Source organism: Chinchilla lanigera, unplaced genomic scaffold (genome assembly GCF_000276665.1).
Source record: "Chinchilla lanigera isolate Chin_1 unplaced genomic scaffold, ChiLan1.0 scaffold00102, whole genome shotgun sequence".
In the NCBI taxonomy this organism is placed as follows: Eukaryota; Metazoa; Chordata; class Mammalia; order Rodentia; family Chinchillidae; genus Chinchilla; species Chinchilla lanigera.
The window spans coordinates 7,793,972-7,802,068 of NW_004955503.1; the positions used below are offsets into that span (position 1 = coordinate 7,793,972).

The following is an 8,097-nucleotide window of genomic DNA, read 5'->3' on the forward strand; positions in this document are numbered from 1 at the left end:
TGTACAGCTCAGGAGGTGGTTATTTTGCTTTGGGGGATGGGCAGTTAAAGGAAAGAACGACAAATGAAATAACAAAAACTGTGTTTCCCATTTTAAGGTTGGAGGGGGTGGATCACAGGATAGTTTAAATTTCTGAAATCCATTTGACTTGTTGAGGTCAAGGATGAAATTTTAAATTTTTTTGAATAACCTCCTTTCCTTGAGTATCAAATTGATTGGTAGTCGCATCTCCAAGTACAATCAGTGATTTAACAGCTTTTTAAATGAAATATTAGTAAGGTCCAAACAACACATTAAATTTCAAACTAGAAAAAAATACTCAAATATTACAGTCAATTTTCAAATCATTTACTTAGATAACAACAGATTCGGCTTAAAGCCCTCTTGCGCACATCCATACCCACAGCAGATGCCCCCACCACTGGTCTGCTTTGCAACACAAGTCCATGTAGTCAGAGGTTGCAATCTCAAAGTCAAATGCTAAATAGATTTTTAAAAAGTTCTTTCTAATTTTTACAGAAATGCTTCTTTAAACAATATTTTCTCTCATTCCCTCATCTCCTATACTGAAGGATATATAGTGTCCCCCCGCCACCACCCAGCTAAATCTGAACCCTCAAAATTGATTCCAGGCAAAACAATCTCTACAAATTAAAATCCAAAATAAAAATAGAAAAAAAAATGTTTATTTATACTGGTTGTACCCCTCCAGCATTTACAAATCACGTAAATTAGGGATGAATTTTGGGATCTTACTGCTCACAACTCCAAAATCCATAATGATTTAAGGTCATACTTTTGAATCTTTCCTGGTTACTCCCTACCCTCCCAAACAGTTCAAACAGGTATGACTCAAATTTAATGGGAAGAAAGAGAAAGTTTTGGAGTTTTTTGTTCGGTTTTACCTTAATGATCTGGGTGGCACATACTGTTCTTTGCCATTACATCGAGTCACTAGCTGAGGTATAGCCCTATGGCTAAGCTGGCATCTCTGTTCCCTGATTTTCCCACCACCTCCCCTGGGAATGGTATTGTCTCAGAAACCAGAATAATCTTTACTAAACCTTGCTTCCGGGTTCCCATGAAGTTTCTCAGTGGACTTCTCAGGAGATCCATTATTTTGATTTTTGGTGGGAGACCCTGCATTGGAGCAAAGATCTCTTAGTGGCTGCACAAGAACTGGAGGTAGCTCTTTAGAGGGTGTCTGGGATACATCAGCCTAACTTAACTTCAAGGTTTCTTTAGGGCCATTGCTGTAGGTACAGTTATGTTACTATTACAAGGTAAAGCTGTATTTGCTTTTGCTGGCTTTGCAGTATTTGTGGAAGAAACTGGTGTAGTCATCTGATTGAGAACATCCTTCTGAATGGTGGAATCATCTCTTGTACCCTTTTTCTTGCTGAACTGTACTTAATGCAGGAAGCTCAGTTGCACATGGAAGACTGGTACTCATATTGAGTTGCTGGGCTGAAGTGCAGTCTGTCTGGTCATCTGCAGGTTCTGGACACCTAACTTTCCAGTCTTCCTTCTTCTTTTCTTGGTAGACACCTTTAATAGCACTAAACATTCTATTTTCCAAAAGGAGTTCACTTGTCATTTGATGAACTTCCAGGTACAGGAAGAAAATCTGAAGATAATAAGTCAAACTTTGGTGTTGGAGATTTTGTTTCAGCTGAAGGATGGGGTCTTGGATTCCTTTTATCTTCTTGTCTTTGATCTCTGAAAAGAGTTCTCCTGCCACTACTATAGTTCCCCTTTTGTTACATCTGTAAAGTAGAAGTCTCCTTTGGAAGGTAAGTTTGCTCTTAATGCCCTGTTACTGCACAATTATGTCCTTCGCGGGAAGGGGGGCAGTTCTTTGAACCAGATCTGTTCAGTGGTCCATTCGCCAATGACACAGAGCCCTCTTGTGGGTGCTCTGTACCACTGGATGACCTAAAATGAGGCTTCACTTGATTTATTTGGAATAGCCAACCCATATTCATAGCAGCAGCATTTGTTTTATAAGATCCTGGTGAGTTAAGTCCATTCATAAACTACCATTGGGGAAGACAGCCAGTGGTGTTTCAAAATAAGCTGCAGGGCATAGAGACCAAGACTGAGGCACAGTGCTATAAACTGAGTATTGTTTGTGAGGACTGTATACAGACTGCATAAGAACTGATGAGACTAAAAACTGAATAAAAAAGTGTTTAAAAATATATTCTTAGCATATTGTGCTTGAGTTTGAATGGCTGACTATATATACTAGAATCCATTAATTGACAACCATGCTTAGCAAAGAATGTATTAATGGCCTTTATCCTTGCTATGATTGGCTTGCCTTGAAATGTTTTAACTTCTTCTCTTAAGTATTTAAATGCTTGTCGTGCATTGGTGTCTGACTAGAAAGTGATATACAAGTTGCTACTGCATGCCAACTCACAGGTTATCACTTTGGGGCAGTGTTCATGTTGAACAAAGCCTTCATTTCTTCTACTAGTGTTTTAGGAATCTGTCTGAGAATCATAGTACAACGTTTATGACCTTCTCAGTCTCCCCTTCTCACCCTTCTCATCAACTTGTATCATCAGAGGTAATCTCAACACTTCAAGAGTTAGATCGATATCTGTGGTCAACTTATTTATTTCTTACATATTGGCAAGTGTCCATATTGGGATGAATTGATCACTATCCATTTAGGATATCAAATAAAGATTCTTTGATAATTTTTTGAGACAAATAGAATTCTAATTGTTTCTTTAGACATTGTTTTAGATCTTCTGTAGAAATTATTGAACTGCTTTTTCCAGAAATGTATATATTTGGTAACTCATATCTTCAGGTCCTAAAATCATTCCTTCAGTTGGTTCTTCAATGCCTGTGGTATTCCTTGTGGTTTCATAAGATGGAGAATACATTACTTCATACTCTTTATGCATATCTTGTGAAAGATCTGTATTGACCTCAGTCTGAGCTGCTGATGTGGCTGCTGTCTCATGCCAGGAGCTTTCAGTTCCATGAGTTACAGGAGTGGCCTCAGGGTTTCCAGGAGGAATGTCTTGCCATACTTTGGCGTTAGGATTTAAACCAGTCTCTTTAATATTACTTGCTTTGTGTGGATCAACATATTTTCCTCCTCCACTGCCAGGACTCCAACTGGTTCAAAGGCCTTGAGCCCTAATAGCTAGCTGCAGAGATTTCAAGATTAGCTTAGTCCTTTCTTCCATAGCTACATGGTGAGGGCTGGCCCACTGTAAGACAAAGGCATGGCAAGAAAAGCTATCAACCTGGAGCTTAGAAAAAGAAGGGGAGGGGCTGGGGATTTAGCTCAGCGGCAAAAGCGCCTGCCTGGCAAGTGCAAGGTCGTGAGTTCGGTTCCTGGTACCGGAGAAAAACAAACAAACAAAAAAAAACAAAAAAAAAAAAAAAAAGAAAGAAAAAGAAGGGGAGAAGGACTGGAGCTGGGAACTAAACTGGGAATGTAAAGTTGCCACAAAATAGCTTTCTTTTACCCTCACCAAGTTATATTCAGAAGGCAAAATAATGTTCCTTTGGACATTGCTATTATATTTGGAAAAAATTTAAGGAGAGAGCCAAAGGAATTTCAATTTACATTGGTAATCTTTCACTACTGCTTTTTTTTTTTAAAGTCTTTAAAAGAGAATATAGATGATGACCTTTTACGTATTATTGTTTCCAATTACAAAAGTAATCCTTGTGATAAAAATTCAACAATCAAGAAGTTCATATGTAAAAATGACTTTCTCCTCTCCTCTTTTTCCTGCCTTCTCTTTTTTTTTTTTCATCCCATCTCAGGTTCCAACACTGCTGAGCTTGTCCATATTTCCATTTTCTTATTCTTTTACCACATCCCTTTCCATAAGTAGTCTCAAAATTTCACTGTAAACCATGGTTTCACAACACCAGGCTGTTTTTGTCTTTTAGGTTTTCTTTTTTTTTTTTTTTTGGTCTTTTTGAGACAAAGTCTTGCGATGGAGTTCAGGCTGACCTTGAACTTACTTTGTAGCCCAGGCTGGCCTCAAACACTCAACGATCCTCCTGCTTCAGCCTCCCCAGTGCTGGGATTACAGGCATGTGCCACCAGGCACAGCGAGCACTGGCTAATACTTATTAATGAAGTTCTATCTGTCCTTTTCTTATGCAAATATCCTTACCTATTAACAGAGTGGTTCAGCTATAGATGTCTACTTACAGAATTTCACACTAACTTAACCACACAAAATTATTTCTTGCTAAATCAGTAACATACTGGTTAAAATATATTCTTAGCATTTGTTGAATTATAATTTGAGATGAAATATTATTGTGTTGAAGATGGCTATTAAAATGGGTTTGGCAGTGGCCTTTGAGGAAGAGAACCTCTAACTTTGTTCCTCACTCATTATCTGGCATTTAAAACTGGATAGCTTTGTTTTGGTTTTTGTTTGTTTGTTTGTTTTTGTTTTTTTTCTGGTACCAGGACCCAAACTCATGACATTGCGCTTGCCAGGCAGGCGCAGTGCCGCTGAGCTAAACCCCCAGCCCCTGATAGCTTTGAATGACCAATCAAATGTGTTATGGCCTGTGTTTAAATGTCCCCCCCCTCAAAGCCTCATGCAGTCATAAAGCCTTTTCAGAAGTGGCTGAATCTAGAGTGTGTGATGCTGGGATTAAGGCTGTGTAATTATTAAATCAGTCCACTGATTGGATGGCATAATTCTGGCTAGGATTAAGGGTATGAGTGCTACTCCTGCCTAAAGGCAGGTACCCCACATACAATATAAGGCGCACAAAGAGTCTTGTCTCCTCTTCTTGTTTTTGCTGCCTTCCACTGCCATGAGTTATTGTCCCTCTGCTATGTGCCACCCTGCCTTGGACTCAGCTGATTATGGACTGAAATCTTTACAAACTGTGAGCTAAATAAACTTTTCTTCCTTTAACCTTAGGTGTCAGGTATTTTGTCTCAGCAATGAGAAAAGTAACTAAGAAAATCTGCATAAGACATTCGTTTGTTCCTTTATTTCTTAGTTAAAACGAATTAGGAAATTTATGTTACACAAACATGTCTCTGGCTTTGAAGTTAGTTGCAGCTCTCCTGTTAGGCATATAGGTAGCAAAGGGGAAACAGTTCGGTGTTTGCCTTCTGGAGTTGTATTTCCTGCCTGCCTGTCTGTCTGCCTACCTTTCAAATCTCAGAACTACCATTTATTACCCATACAGTGCTGGATAAATTAGCTTAGTGTGCTTCCATTTTTTCATCCATGAAATGGTTCTGGATTATGGCAACACATACCTCAGGTGGCTGTGGGGATTGCACAAGTTAATGTATGGAAATTATATAAGACAGTGTCCTCCCATACAGTCCCACATAAGAATTAGATGTTATGGTGGTTATGTAGGAAATATTTAGTAACTTATAGATGGCAGAGGAATGAAAGAGTCTTTATGGTCATGGGTTATATGGAATATAAAATGTAAGGCAGTTATTCACTGGACAAGTAATGGTCAGAGACTCTCAACCCCACACACCCAGGCAAAAAGGTAACTGTCATAGCTGTAGCTAAATTACATGGTGTCTCCTGGTACTGTTTTGTTCACTCTTCCCATCCTCACCCGAAGTTGATCATTTGTGTGACTTATAATGGCTACAAATTTCCTAGCAATTAAAGTGATCAAGACAGGCCTCGTAGAATATTCATGATAATCCCCCCTGAGGCATCTTTTATTGGAGACTGAACTCATTTTTGAAGCGTGGAAGGGTGTTATACTGATGGTAAAAAGAACTGCTTGCCTGTAGTCTCTCTTTTAATTTATATTACCCAAAGGTCCTAGTAGTCACAGCTGCTGTTTAAGGGACAACACTTCAATCTATCCTCTTAAGTCTCAACACCTTCTGCCCCATATTTTTCTGCATTAAAGCAACAAGCCTGCTTCTTCTCTCCTACTGGAAAGTACTTTCTATTTTGATTTAATCTTTTCTCAGTTTGGAACTGTGAATAGTATCCCTCTCAATTCCCTCAACTCGTCATCATTTTAATTCACATCCTGTAACACTCATCAGCCCAGGATCAGTTTCCTTTGTTGCTTTAAGTGGCGCCCAGCCTCTGCCGGTAATATTGTCAATGGAGAAAAGGTGCTCAGTACTTCATTTACACATTCATGAACCCAAGGCTCATCTGGGCTCTCTGTCCTACTGTACAAGCTCTTTGTCTGTCCTATGGAAATTGTACAGGTTTAAGGAAAACAGGGCAATTGCGATTTCACAAATAACAATACCCTTCAACTTCTGATGGCAGAGTGATGATTTGCAAAACCTGTTGCAAGGGTTATGTGCTGTCTTGGATGCTCCCTCACTGATGTCTATAACACATGCATAATTTTGCATGCTTTCTTCTACTACAGCTGTGAATGAAATAATATTTTTGAGAGAGTAACCTATGTTCTTGTGGCTTTTCTAAGAATCTCACTTTTTGGGCTTCCTGTCGTTCTATCAGATATCAGATATTGTGGCAAGTTTCCTGATTTTTGAGCTTCTATAAAAACCTGAGCTCATTATTGTAGAGCATCCAAAACAAACAGAATAACAAGGAGAAAGTTTTTACCCAGAATAGAGGAGAAAATCCCTTACCTAGAGGAGAGGAAGCAATGAGAACAGAAAGTCTGGGGAGGAAACACGGGTTTTGTGGAGGAGAAATGAGGCCTAGGACAGCCTTAAAGAGTTTTTGTGTCTTGGCCTGGAGAGGAAGCAACATAGACAAATTTTGAAGCTGAAGGGAGTACAAATAGAAGTGAGAGAATTTCAGCTGCCATTTCCAAGGACCAATAAATCACCTAGAGCCATGTAGCTTACCATTCTAGTACCAGACGTTCACCTACAACCAATGTCTATGTTCCTTACCCATTTTTTTTTGTAGTGGTTTTTAATCACAATCACACTAAAAGGGAAAACCCATAGTTCCTGGGAACCATAGTTTTGTCACTGTAGATGCGTAATGGGCTCAAAATGAAAACTAGATTAAATTAGTTCAACAGTCACATTTCTTGCTCAGTAGATTCTTAAACGAAAACATAACACTTGCATACTTGACTCTGAAAGGTGTGCACACCCATTTGTGAATGTTACTTTTTGGTAGAGTTTTCTCCCCTTTAATAATACTTTAAATACAATAGTTCCAGTCATACAATACAGTGGCTTTCAAATATGCTTGTGCAATTTTTTCAGTACTGAGAATTGAAGCTAGGGCTCCACGCACGTTAGGCAAGTGCTTTGCCACTAAGCTACATCCCCAGCCCTATTTCACTGTTACAGACACAGACACACAGACACAGACACACACGCACACATGCACACGCACACACACACACACACACACACACTCATATGGACTTTGGATCAAGGGGGTAACAAGTTGGCTGGAAAGTGGGTATCCCATTCTCAGCACAGCTTTCTCCACAATTCTTTTTTTTATGTGTTTCATGTGAAGATTATTATAACACCTTGTAAAATAGAATATTCAGGTAAGTAAATTCATTGTGGAACTAGTTTTTTTGTTTTGTTTATTTTACTTGCATTTCTTTGGACTGGTCCTGAAAGCAATTTCCAATGTTTTCAAGCAATGGCAAAAGAAGTATATAGATTATTTCAAAAGTAAATATTTTGAAGGTCAATACTTGTTTGCATTTTCTTTTTTTTTTTTTCTGGTACCGGGAATCAAACTCATGACCTTGCACTTGCCAGGCAGGCACTTTTTGCCACTGAGCTAAGTCCCCAGCCCCTTGTTTGCATTTTAAATTCTCATGTTTGTTAAAGAAGAAAGTCAATCTTGAATCACATGTCACGTTTGAGTATCAGTACAGTTCTCATAAAACAAGATGAACACTTATACTTTTAAAAGTACAAGGGCAGAGCTATGAATAAGGTATAGCTCAGTAAGGCCAAATGGAATATTTTTTGCTAATATTCCAACTACTGGAATATTTAGTTGAATTTATTATCTGTGCTGCAATAAACATTCAATTTTACAATCAAATAACACTGCATCCTCTAACTAAACAGGAAATGGTTTTCTCCTTCCTGAGTTCAAAAAAGAGTGCTTGGGAATGAACAATAGTTTT

At 38.7% G+C, this 8,097-nt stretch overlaps 1 pseudogene; it reads right to left on the minus strand.

Annotated features, from left to right (window-relative positions):
* Positions 1-901: 901 nt before the first annotated feature.
* Positions 902-5,187, minus strand: LOC102015867 (annotated as a pseudogene).
* Between the last annotated feature and the right edge of the window lie 2,910 nt (positions 5,188-8,097).